We start from the raw sequence: 11,797 nt of genomic DNA on the forward strand, positions 1-11,797 counted from the left end.
ATGAAGCAACTGGAAGTAGCTGTAAACCAAGCTCGAAATGTTGGGGCATATTATCAAGGGGGTTTATCTCCGCTTTTTTGGCTTTAAAAGCCAAGAAAGCGGAGATAAAATTATCTCCCTATTACCAAGCTGTCGCTAACACCAGTTAGCGACAGCTAGTAGGAGATAGCGACCATCTTGGGCCCCACTTTGCATGTCAGTGATATTTATCACTAATGAGATGCAAAGTGGGCGTGCCAAGATGTTAGAGACTGAAAACAGTCGCTAACATCGCTATCTCCTATTACCAACTTTTGGAGATATTCGCGCTAAGCGGGAATATCTCCAAAAGCTAACACCTGCCCTGAGCAGTTCTTAGCCATGTTATCCAATGGGAGGTGGATAACATGGCTAAGAGCATTTGCTCGATAATGCATGAATATCGCTGACTTTTCAGCGATATTCATGCATTTCGGCCGTTTTTTACCGCATTTGTGATAAACCTTGTTAATAGCAAGGTTTATCTGCGATAAAAATCGCCGATGTGCGGCGATAATTTTTGTCTCTAAACAAGTTAGAGACAAAAAGTATCGCTAGTTGTTGGTAATATGCCCCGTTATCCTCAGCGTCAGGGTGGAAACAAGGTGGACATCTTTCAAAAAATTATGATTGAGGCACTTAACAAAATCAGTGGGAAAGAGATTAATAGAGATAAAGATTTGCAGAGGAGCATGACAAACGGACTGGGAGGCACTGATTGACATGCAAATATATGATAACATTATTATAAAGTCAAGTGATAAAGGTGGAAATATTGTGATTCTAGACCGTGACAAATATTTAGCGGAACCTAATAGGCAATGTACTAATAGAAATCACTATAGAAACTTCAGAACGAGCCCAGTGATGAATACATGAAACTCTTTCATTCAAAATTGAAAAAGTGACATGACACAGGCCTTCTGGATTATGAGGAATATCAATATTGTAGGATTACCCATCCAAATTTACCAACAACATGCTTTCTCCCGAAAGTACACAAAGACTGTGAAAATCCTCCAGGAAGACTTATCGTGAGTTCGATAGGATCTTTACTTTTAAAATACATCGAGAATTATAGTCATTTTTTATTTTCCAGAAGTGGTCAACATTCCATTCAATATGGCAAAGCATATTTGGGGTGTGCACACTGGAGAAATTGACAACATGAAATTTTAAGGAATATATCATGTGCCGAAGAAGATAAGAGCAGGCAATAGAGATCTTGAGTTCTGAAAAGCTGAATCAAGGTGAATAATATTAATGGGAACTGAACATCAAGAGGGTTAAATGGTGATGCTGAGCTCCATGTTAATGTATAACTGTTTCCTTGAAGATCTGTGGAAATATTGTTTTATCTATCTGGAGGTGATATAGAATGGGCAGCTGACAGAATTGAGCAGTTGAAAAATGATCAAGTTGAACAAGTCATACATTTTATGGAGATGGTTGTATATAAATTTCCTAAATTGTTATTTGTTTATTGATTTGTTTAATACATCTAAATGCTTCCTGACAGTGTGGGAATTGATGTTTTTACATCATATGAACTAGAACTTACACCATAAGTGAAGAGTAGAGATATATATTGGAATTAAGGCACACAATTATGTATGCATATAGTGTAATCTCTAAAGTGTACTGAGGAAGATTCTTTGTCATTCTAGAACAGGAAATGGATGTGGTAAAATGTGTGTATTTTACAAAAATAATGAGAATTTTAACATTATAGAATATAGATCTCTCAGGTAATTATTTAGGGAATATCACTTTATTGAATTGATATGTACTGTATGTAACGCACTTGCACTTTAAAGTTAATATTGAGGAATTTGCACTTTACATCATGCAGAGGAGGATTTAATCTTGTATGGAATTAAATGAATGAGGTGCAGCAATGCACTTAGAATTTGAAGATGATATTGATGTGTTGCATTTTAAAACATGCAGGGTTGCATCCCATCTCGTATGTGATAAATAAATACATAGAAATTAGTGAATTGACAGGCATTAACAAATCTGTACTGCGTATATACATTTTTTCACTATGAAATGGGTTTTATTTGCATTTGCACTTCAAACATTTAAATATTTATAATCAATACATTTGCATTGAATCATTCTGTACTGTATTATGGCTTAGGCATTTGCACCTTAAACCGGAAGTCTTTTTTATTGCATTTGCACTTTTTAGAATGCATGATTATACTTTACTTCCAACTTGAGGAGTGGAAGTAGATGAATCGATGATTTAATAGATGTTTTTGTTACTAAGATTTGCCTTTTGAACTGTGATATTGCTGGAAGTTGGTGGTATTTTTTGTTATTAAGATTTGCACTCCATTTTTAGTTTTTTTTAAAAGGTCAGTCCCGAGCCAGATGAATAGGTTAAGTGGGGCCACACCAGGGTCTCACATGATTATGTTGACCTGGGGTGGGTGCTCCCTGTTCCCAGTGAATTATGTGCTTGGACGGCATACATCTTTCCGAAAAAACTCCAACAGTCAGTAGTGGTATACCATATATATTTTTTTGAAATTGCTGCATAGTTTTGGTTCATGTCTGGGTATATCAAACAGGTGTCCTCAAGAAATCAAAGCGAACAGAGAGACATGGTTCTCCGAAACGCTTTACTAGTAAATTAAATCTTTGCTGATAAACTATCTCCTGAGTGAGCGCTTACTTCGTTGCTGCAGCTATGTCAATATTTTCCCATTTGACATTCTTTACACTAAGATGTTCTTCTATAACATATACGGAGACAATCTGAGAAAAATCAGACCAAAATACATGTGCCAAAGATAATAGTGTAATGAGGTTCAAAGATTTACCATACAACATTTCCAGTATACAATGCCATTACAAAATGGCCGCTGTTATACATAGTAGCACTATTGCTGTTTTTCAGGTTGTCCATCTTCTATGCCGTATTTCAAATATGTAAAGATGTGGTTGGACTGTTGACCAGTGTGTGAACAAGGAAACGTGTTTCTCCGAAATGAGTTACTGGTAAATTAAATCTTTGCTGACAAACTATCCCCTGATTAAGCACTAACTTTGCTGCTGCAGCTCTATTATATCCAGTGGGCTTTGCCGGCACTGCTCTCCAACTGCCACTGGTGTGAGAAGGGCAGTAAAAGCAAATTGGAACTATATATATATATATATATATATATATATATATATATATCGCCAAGAGTGCCGCTTCGCTGCGCCAGCTATCAGTATTCAGCTAACCCAAACAAGGACACAGGAAGACCCAGAGTGCAGGTGAGTTTTTATTTCTTCGCACACCACGCCAAGATAACGTTTCGCCCTACACAGAGGGCTTGGTCACATGGCGCCATGAAAGAAGTTGCGTAAATTTAAAGTGCCGGTGCAGACTCAACGTCAAATCTGATTGGTCATTATTTAAACAATCACAATTGAAAACACCTTTGCAGACATTTTTTCAAATACATGTGCCAAATCACAACGCAGGGTATGAAAAGATAAAGTGCAATTGCTGACATAATTCCTGTATAAATACATTTTCAGTATCCGACATCATTTAATCAAAGGCTTTAAAAATCAAATAAATAAAGCGAACAATTCTTATTATGCACTGCTACGCAAATGGTAGTCAATCAAAGTTGTCTGTGAGACATAATTCATATATATACAAATAAGTGCAAATAGGCATTAATCTATGTGTACGCTGTTTGGCTACCGCTCATCACTGCATGAATGCAAAAAGCCAAAATTATGTCCAAAACCTTAAAATATATACACATTAGTTCATATATATACATCTATATACAACGAGTATACTATACACGTTTGTCACTGATTACCATAGAGGTTTTAAAATGGTAATATATGCCGGATAGACAGGTAAGGCCTAATGAATAGACATACCTTTGTCAGAAAACATTCATACCCTGCTAAGGGTGTTAGGTCAGTATTACCCTGAGACGTTGAAATACTGTGCACCAAATAAACCAGTGAAAGTTAAAAAGCAATGATGTTCTAATATTGCTGAATCAAGTTATCTAAATTACAGTCAAAACTTAGCTACAGAGCAGAAAATACAGCGAACAGCAAACAGCAAATAAAATATATATATATATATGTTCAAACAAAGGTTGCCCAATTAGGAAACGCTTCACAGTGAAATTGTAAAACGCCTTTAATGGAGGAACACAGAGCAGCAGAGAAACCAGGACCCCTCAGCAACAGAGCCCAACGCGTTTCGAGTACTGCCATGTACTCTTGTTCACGGGCAAGAGGTAAGATAAGCAGAACGGCTTGTACAAAGGACCAATAAGTTCAAGCACAAAGTCCCGCCCTGATGGGCGTGTGCGCTCAGGCATTATGGATGTTGAAGTCCTTTGCTTGTTCAGAACCCGGTGGGTGCTGAGTTTGCTTGAAAAAACTCGTAGTGTTCCCCCAGTGGGGTGAGTGGGAGCTCAGCATCTCGCCATTCTGTTAAGTATTCATTCATTCAAACAACTCGTTTCACTCCTCTGTGCCTGGAGGATTCCAAGCACCGGTTCCGTGCGCCGCACGGCAGGGCGTTTCCGCGACCTAGGCCAGGCCGCTTTAATGTTCAAACAAAGGTTGCCCAATTAGGAAACGCCTCACAGTGAAATTGCAAAACGCCTTTAATGGAGGAACACAGAGCAGCAGAGAAACCAGGACCCCTCAGCAACAGAGCCCAACGCGTTTCGAGTACTGCCATGTACTCTTGTTCACGGGCAAGAGGTAAGATAAGCAGAACGGCTTGTACAAAGGACCAATAAGTTCAAGCACAAAGTCCCGCCCTGATGGGCGTGTGCGCTCAGGCATTATGGATGTTGAAGTCCTTTGCTTGTTCAGAACCCGGTGGGTGCCGATTTTGCTTGAAAAAACTCGTAGTGTTCCCCCAGTGGGGTGAGTGGGAGCTCAGCATCTCGCCATTCTGTTAAGTATTCATTCATCCAAACAACTCGTTTCACTCCTCTGTGCCTGGAGGATTCCAAGCACCGGTTCCGTGCGCCGCACGGCAGGGCGTTTCCGCGACCTAGGCCAGGCCGCTTTAATGTTCAAACAAAGGTTGACCAATTAGGGGAACACTACGAGTTTTTTCAAGCAAAATCGGCACCCACCGGGTTCTGAACAAGCAAAGGACTTCAACATCAATAATGCCTGAGCGCACACGCCCATCAGGGCGGGACTTTGTGCTTGAACTTATTGGTCCTTTGTACAAGCCGTTCTGCTTATCTTACCTCTTGCCCTTGAACAAGAGTACATGGCAGTACTCGAAACGCGTTGGGCTCTGTTGCTGAGGGGTCCTGGTTTCTCTGCTGCTCTGTGTTCCTCCATTAAAGGCGTTTTACAATTTCACTGTGAGGCGTTTCCTAATTGGGCAACCTTTGTTTGAACATATATATATATATATATATACATATCACACAAAAAAGGCGTTCCAAACGAGCACTCGGTCGGTATTAACCACAGGGCTATTGCACTGTTTCCAAAATAAGTAGGTTTATTAACTCCATAAACCAAATGTGACGCGTTTGATCAAGCGCTGCGCTGAATAAAGAAGTCCTTCCCGACGCGTTTCATGCTTTCATAGCGTTTCTTCAGGGGCTCAGGACAGTGCTCAAAAAGCATGAAACGCGTCGGGAAGTTCTTCTTTATTCAGCGCAGCACAGCTGTTGTTTTGGACTCAGCTTCCCTCCATCTATAAAGACAGCATATCAAAAGTACCTGTGAGAGTATATCCAACCCAACAGTTGCCTGCTGAAGTAGAGCCTCTCACAGGTACCTTTTATATGCTATCTTTATTGATTGAGGAAAGCTGAGTCCAAAACAACAGCTGCACTGCTCTGAATGAAGAAGTTCTTCCCGATGCGTTTCATGCTTTCACAGCATTTCTTCAGGGGCTTAGGACAGTGCTCAGTGAAAGCTTGGCGGTTTCTGATAACGGCAGTTAAAGGTATTCACCCTGCCCTGATGGGCTTAGCCACCTCTGTGGCCTATTGGTAGTCGTAGTGCCCAGGTTTTTCTCTTGTGAGTCGCCGTGCTGTCACTGGTAATTTACGTTATACATCCCAAGTGGGTTCCGCTGTCATCGACTGGGTTAGATTGGGTTAGATATATATATCCAACCCAACAGTTGCCTGCTTAAGGAGAGCCTGATGACTAAGACTGATTTTATTTAATTTTCAGAAGTATTGGGAAACATTTATACGCACTGTCCTGATGAAGGCGGGTTCTAACTGAATATACCGCCGAAACGCGTCGATGCAAGGAGGTAATCCTGGTTGATAAATGAAGGAAGATTTAATATAACTGTTTAGTGTTTGAGTTCATTCCTTTTCCCTGTAGCTCCTTTTTTATTGGAATGTTGATTCCATTGATTATTATTCCGTCCTGTATGTGTTTCCCAATTTTCAGTTTTTAATTTATGTAATGTATGCTTAATAAATTGTTTTAAATATTTTATTCTTCTAGAGTGTTTTCACATATATTTAAATTTTCACCAATTTTCATTGCTTCCTTGTTATATGTTGGTTATTGGTCAGATCACTGTATGTCTGTGAGTACCTATGTATTAGTGTTAATTCGCCCAAAGGGAATTATTTTTTGGCCTGTGTCAACTGTGGAACCCTATCCCTTTGGTTTTGGGGTCCCTCTCTCTTTTACTAGAGATAAGGAGAGCCTCTCCCAGGTACTTTTCATATGCTATCTTTATTGATGGAGGAAAGCAGAGTCCAAAACAACAGCTGCTTTCGAGTTGAGCCTTGAGTTTCTTCTCTCCAGCAACGGACACAGACCAATTGATTAGTGAAAATGAATTATTCATTTATTCCTCAATGCCGCCATAACTTTTCGGCTCGTCCGAGCCTTGTTCACATGACATTGTACTCGTGTTGGGCTTCTGTTTTTAAAGTGACAGGTGCAGATCTCAAACAATCACGTGAATGTGGTGCTCATAGACATAAAAGAATGTGTAGTTCATTGACCTTGCATAAGTTGAATTATAAAACCATGACCAAGTTTAAATATTTATACGCGATAGAATCTATGTTAAATACAATTTAAGAAACGAGGGTAAAAACGGCAATTAATAATGGCAACATACTCATACCCAAAATGTAAATGCAAAATCGTGCCAGCCGGCTTGCAAAGTCAGAATTCAGTTGGTATTGGCATACATGCTTAATACTTGCTTATCACACCTCATCCTGAAGAGCAACTACTAGTATATGGCCCCCAATGCTGAATCCAAATATTAATGACTGGGACCCATGTTTGCTCTCATTGTGATTTTAACTTTTGCCATGGATTTCACGTACATAATAAATAACACATATTGAAACAATGAATTGCTGGGTTCAGGGTTATTATTAGTATGTAATATACATATGTAGTGTAATTGTGTCCCGTATTCATGTTCAGACCACACCGTTGATCTAAACAAATGACAATGTCATGTCAGAGAGGTGAGACAGAGAAGATACAGAGTCTAGAGGGCTAGAAAAAGTACCCATCAGCCCACTCAAAAGTGGAATCTCGTCATCTGGGTTATTGGAAAAAGGTGTCCTCTAGGCTCCTTCTCAGGGAGAGTCTGAGGTTGCCTAATAATGGACCCTGGGATCAAGCATCCAACCAACAGAAGACAGTATGTGAGCGGAAGGGGCAAAGGTTGCAGTGCTCAGAAAGAAAGAAGAACAGAATAGGAAAATAATCCTCGTGATTAAAAATACCTACTTTGATGACATAAAAAGCTTTATTGGGTCTGACCATCAAAGTGGTATTATTAAAAGCAGTATGCTGATAGCATGCAAGGAATTGCTATCTATCATGTGTGTTAGTTGGTCGACATGTTTCAGCCTATAACGGCTTTCTTCAGGACCTATGATTTGCTACTGCAACACTTACTTATCGTGATATGAGACGTGATTTATAACCATTCTCCAATAGATTCAGAGGAAGATGGTGTATCTTCTCCCTAATTGTAGGGAGAACAAACCTCACCTCACCTGGCAACAGCTCAGGTTGGAAGGAGGCCACACACTCTCCGTCGTTCCCTCAGTTTGAAAACTGAGCCGAGGGGGAGGTCTTCTGTTGGTTGGATGCTTGATCCCATGGTCCATTATTAGGCAACCTCAGACTCTCCCTGAGGAGGAGCCTAGAGGACACCTTTTTCCAACAACCCAGATGACGAGATTCCACTTTTGAGTGGGCTGATGGGTACTTTTTCTAGCCCTCTAGACTCTGTATCTTCTCTGTCTCACCTCTCTGACATGACATTGTCATTTGTTTAGATCAACGGTGTGGTCTGAACATGAATACGGGACACAATTAGGTTCCAGTAGATTTTTCATTTCCAGACTTTGAGTACCTCTCGTGTTTTTTTGCTGTTGAGTTGGGGGACAAGGTACTTTCTCGGTCTATAAACAAATTACCCTAGGACCTTCCACCACTCCTTTTGTTCTCTTATTATTAGTATGTGTCTGTAGAGCTGCTAAATGTGCGTGTGAAAACTATCCTCTGTGATGAATTTGACCTATTGCGTGTGACTGTTAAAAAAGACTTGATAAGTCCTCAGCAATAGTTCCCATATGACTTCATTCTTATTGTAGTGTCAGGGCAACTGAAAGTAGATATTGGATAAGAGACTTATGTCTAGATTCACAATGAGCAGTCCCATGTTCTGTTGTGAGTCCTCACTTTGTTTGGAAATAATAACGTGCAGGATATATATGTAATGTGATAAGACCCCAATATCTCCATGTAACCTAATGTATCTCCTTTTACCTTAATAGTATGTGGGTTCCTGTGACACTAATAAGTGATGGTGTACAAGATTGAAATGACCCCCTTTTCTAATTATAAATACATAAATAGCTATAAATTTATAAATATAAATGTATAAATATACATGTGCATAAAAAACAAATAAATGGTTCTTCATCACTATATATATATAACAACTTAATTCATATGACTAAAAAGGTAATCCAGAGTAAAAAGGTTGAAGATTAAAAGGAGTTCTAATATAGCCTTATAGCCCGCCGTAGAGGGCTATACCGGCTATTAAAGGCCCTCTCCAGCGTTAAAGGCCCCGAGCCGAAGGCGAGGGCCTTTAACAAGGGAGAGGGACTTTAATAGCGGAATGGCCCATCTACGAAGGGCTATAAGGCTATTAGAACATTCTGTCACTAGAGGACAGAATGTTCTAACAAAAAAAACAAAGCCTTTTGGGAGTGTGAGGGGATTGGAATACCCTCAGGTTCCCTGAAGCCTTTGTTCACAGCCAGAGCTGTGAACAAAGAAACATTGGAATGTTGGAGCTCCAGGCTTATACCAGCCATTATAAGCCCAGAGCACTCCATTGTTTTCAATGGAGCTCCCAACATTCAAATGTTCTAATTACATTTGAATACCTCTCAAAAATATTCCAATCTATGAATGGATGAAACACCCTAGTTGTCATTTACCCCAAACATGTGTGCAAATCCTCTGTTACATTCAATCGCCCTGGGGTTTTGGAATCAAACTGGAGGATGTATCTTGTCTCTAATTTACGCAGTTTGGATTCCCTGTCACCTCCCCTTCTACTAGGTGGGATTGCATCCGCCAAATAGTATTTAAGACCCTCATTCGTGCTTTTGTGAAACTCCCTAAAATGTCGCGCCACAGGGTATGTATTGTCTTGGTTGAATATAGCACGAAGATGTTGTAAAATGTGTTTGTGTACAGACAACTGTGTGCTAACTATGTACTGAAGCTCACACATACATTTCAGTACATATATTGCATATTCTGTTTTGCACGTTAAGAGTGTTTGGATCTTGTGTTCCTTGTCACTGAAGGGGATTTTGTATGTTTTAGTATTGACCCCAAGGAGGCAAGCCTTACAGGATTTGCACTTAAAAAACCCTTTGTTGCATGTAGCCCCACACTTACAGGCAATATATAACGAAAGCTATGAAACTGGAAGGTTGCCCCTAGATCAGCGTCTCACCAATATAGTTGTTATACACAAACCAGGGAAGCCTGCGGACAACTGTGGTTCGTATAGGCCGATTTCATTAATCAATGTGGGCTAAGATCCTCGTGAAATTCCTCACCACTAGACTAGTCGCTGTTATATCCTCTTTGGTCCACCCGGACCAATCGGGCTTTATACCAGGGAGAAATACTGCACTCAATATCCGTCGGCTCCATAATGTACTTGCATGTAGGGAATTCCTGGAGGAAGACGCAGTGGTTCTATCGTTGGATGCTTCTATGGCGTTCGACTCTATTGAGTGGCTATATCTATTTGAAGTATTGGCTAGGGTGGGATTTGGTCCAAAATTTGTGGGGTGGGTGAAACTACTCTATACGGACATACGGGACAAATAAGAGTAAACAGCTATACTTCCCGTAAATTTACATTATAGAGAGGCACCCGACAGGGCTGTCCTCTATCTCCATTACTATTTTCCCTTATGCTAGAATCACTGGCCGCTGGGATGTGATGGTAAGGGGCTTGAAATGGGCGGAAGATCAAGAGGATCGAATATCCTTATCCGTGGATGATATATTGTTATATCTCGCCTCCCCATATAAATCCATACATGGTGTTTTAAACATCTTCACAAATTCTGGAAAGTATTTAGGATATGCGATTAACTGGAGCAAGTCGGTATTGTTCGTCTTCCGTGGTTCGGTCCCTCGTCTCCCAGATAATTGTATGATCAAAGTGGCAAAGAATGGCTTCCGCTATCTGGGAATCTTTGTGACATCTGACCCGACCCTTTTCCATAATCACAATTTAGCCCCCCCATTGGCTGGGCTGCGAGCAGACATGAAACACTGGAGGTCTCTACCTCTTTCCCTGGTGGGCTTTGCTGTCCTTTTTAATATGATGGTGCTCCCGCGGTTCCTATACATTCTTCAGAATTGCCTCACCGTGTCCCAGATACATATTTCATAACAGTGGAAAGCGAAGTCCGAACTTTGTTGTGGGATGGAAAGGCTCCCTGTGTTGCGATGAAAAGGCTAACAAAAAGATGGTATGATGGAGGCATAGCCCTCACAGACCTTAAAATGTATTATTGGGCCTCGCAATTAGTAGTTGGTTATACCGCCCTCCTGATGATCCCGCATATCTATTGGACAAATACCAAATTGGACGTGCTGGATACTTAGGAGCATTGTATTCTAAACCTAGGAAAAACAGATACTTTGGGCCAACTGCACACACCATAGAGATCTGGAATCAAGCGTATTCACGCCTGGGCTGGGCTAAAACACTTGCAAAAGAAACACTGTTGTGGTATACCCAGGAGTTAGGGTTATTATGTCACCAACCAGGCTTCAACAGATGGGATATGATCAGGATCTCAGTAGTTGGAGACCTGATCAAAAAGGGGCCTATCCTGAGCCTTGAGGAACTTCGGGCCACTATCAAATGGCTCAGGGAGAATTCTATCGATACTTACAAATCAGACATGCCCTTGTTACAGCTTTTCCACAACCCAAAGATATACCTGAGATATACCTGAGTCATCTTCGCTAGAAGATTGACTGCTAGATGGGCCGCTACACTCGAAAGCTGTATTAACCTATAAAAAAATAATTAACATTCTGCCTGATACCTTTCAAACACTCAGAGTGAAATGGCAGAGAGATCTGGGTCCTATAGATGATGAAGACTGGCAATGGGCCTTAATGTCTCCTAAAGAGGTGGCAATCACCCTCCGCTTCTGATTGATACAACTCAGGATTCTGCATAGGTCATATTTGACAGGGGTCA

This window comes from Lissotriton vulgaris, chromosome 2_1 (genome assembly GCF_964263255.1).
Source record: "Lissotriton vulgaris chromosome 2_1, aLisVul1.2, whole genome shotgun sequence".
In the NCBI taxonomy this organism is placed as follows: domain Eukaryota; kingdom Metazoa; phylum Chordata; class Amphibia; order Caudata; family Salamandridae; genus Lissotriton; species Lissotriton vulgaris.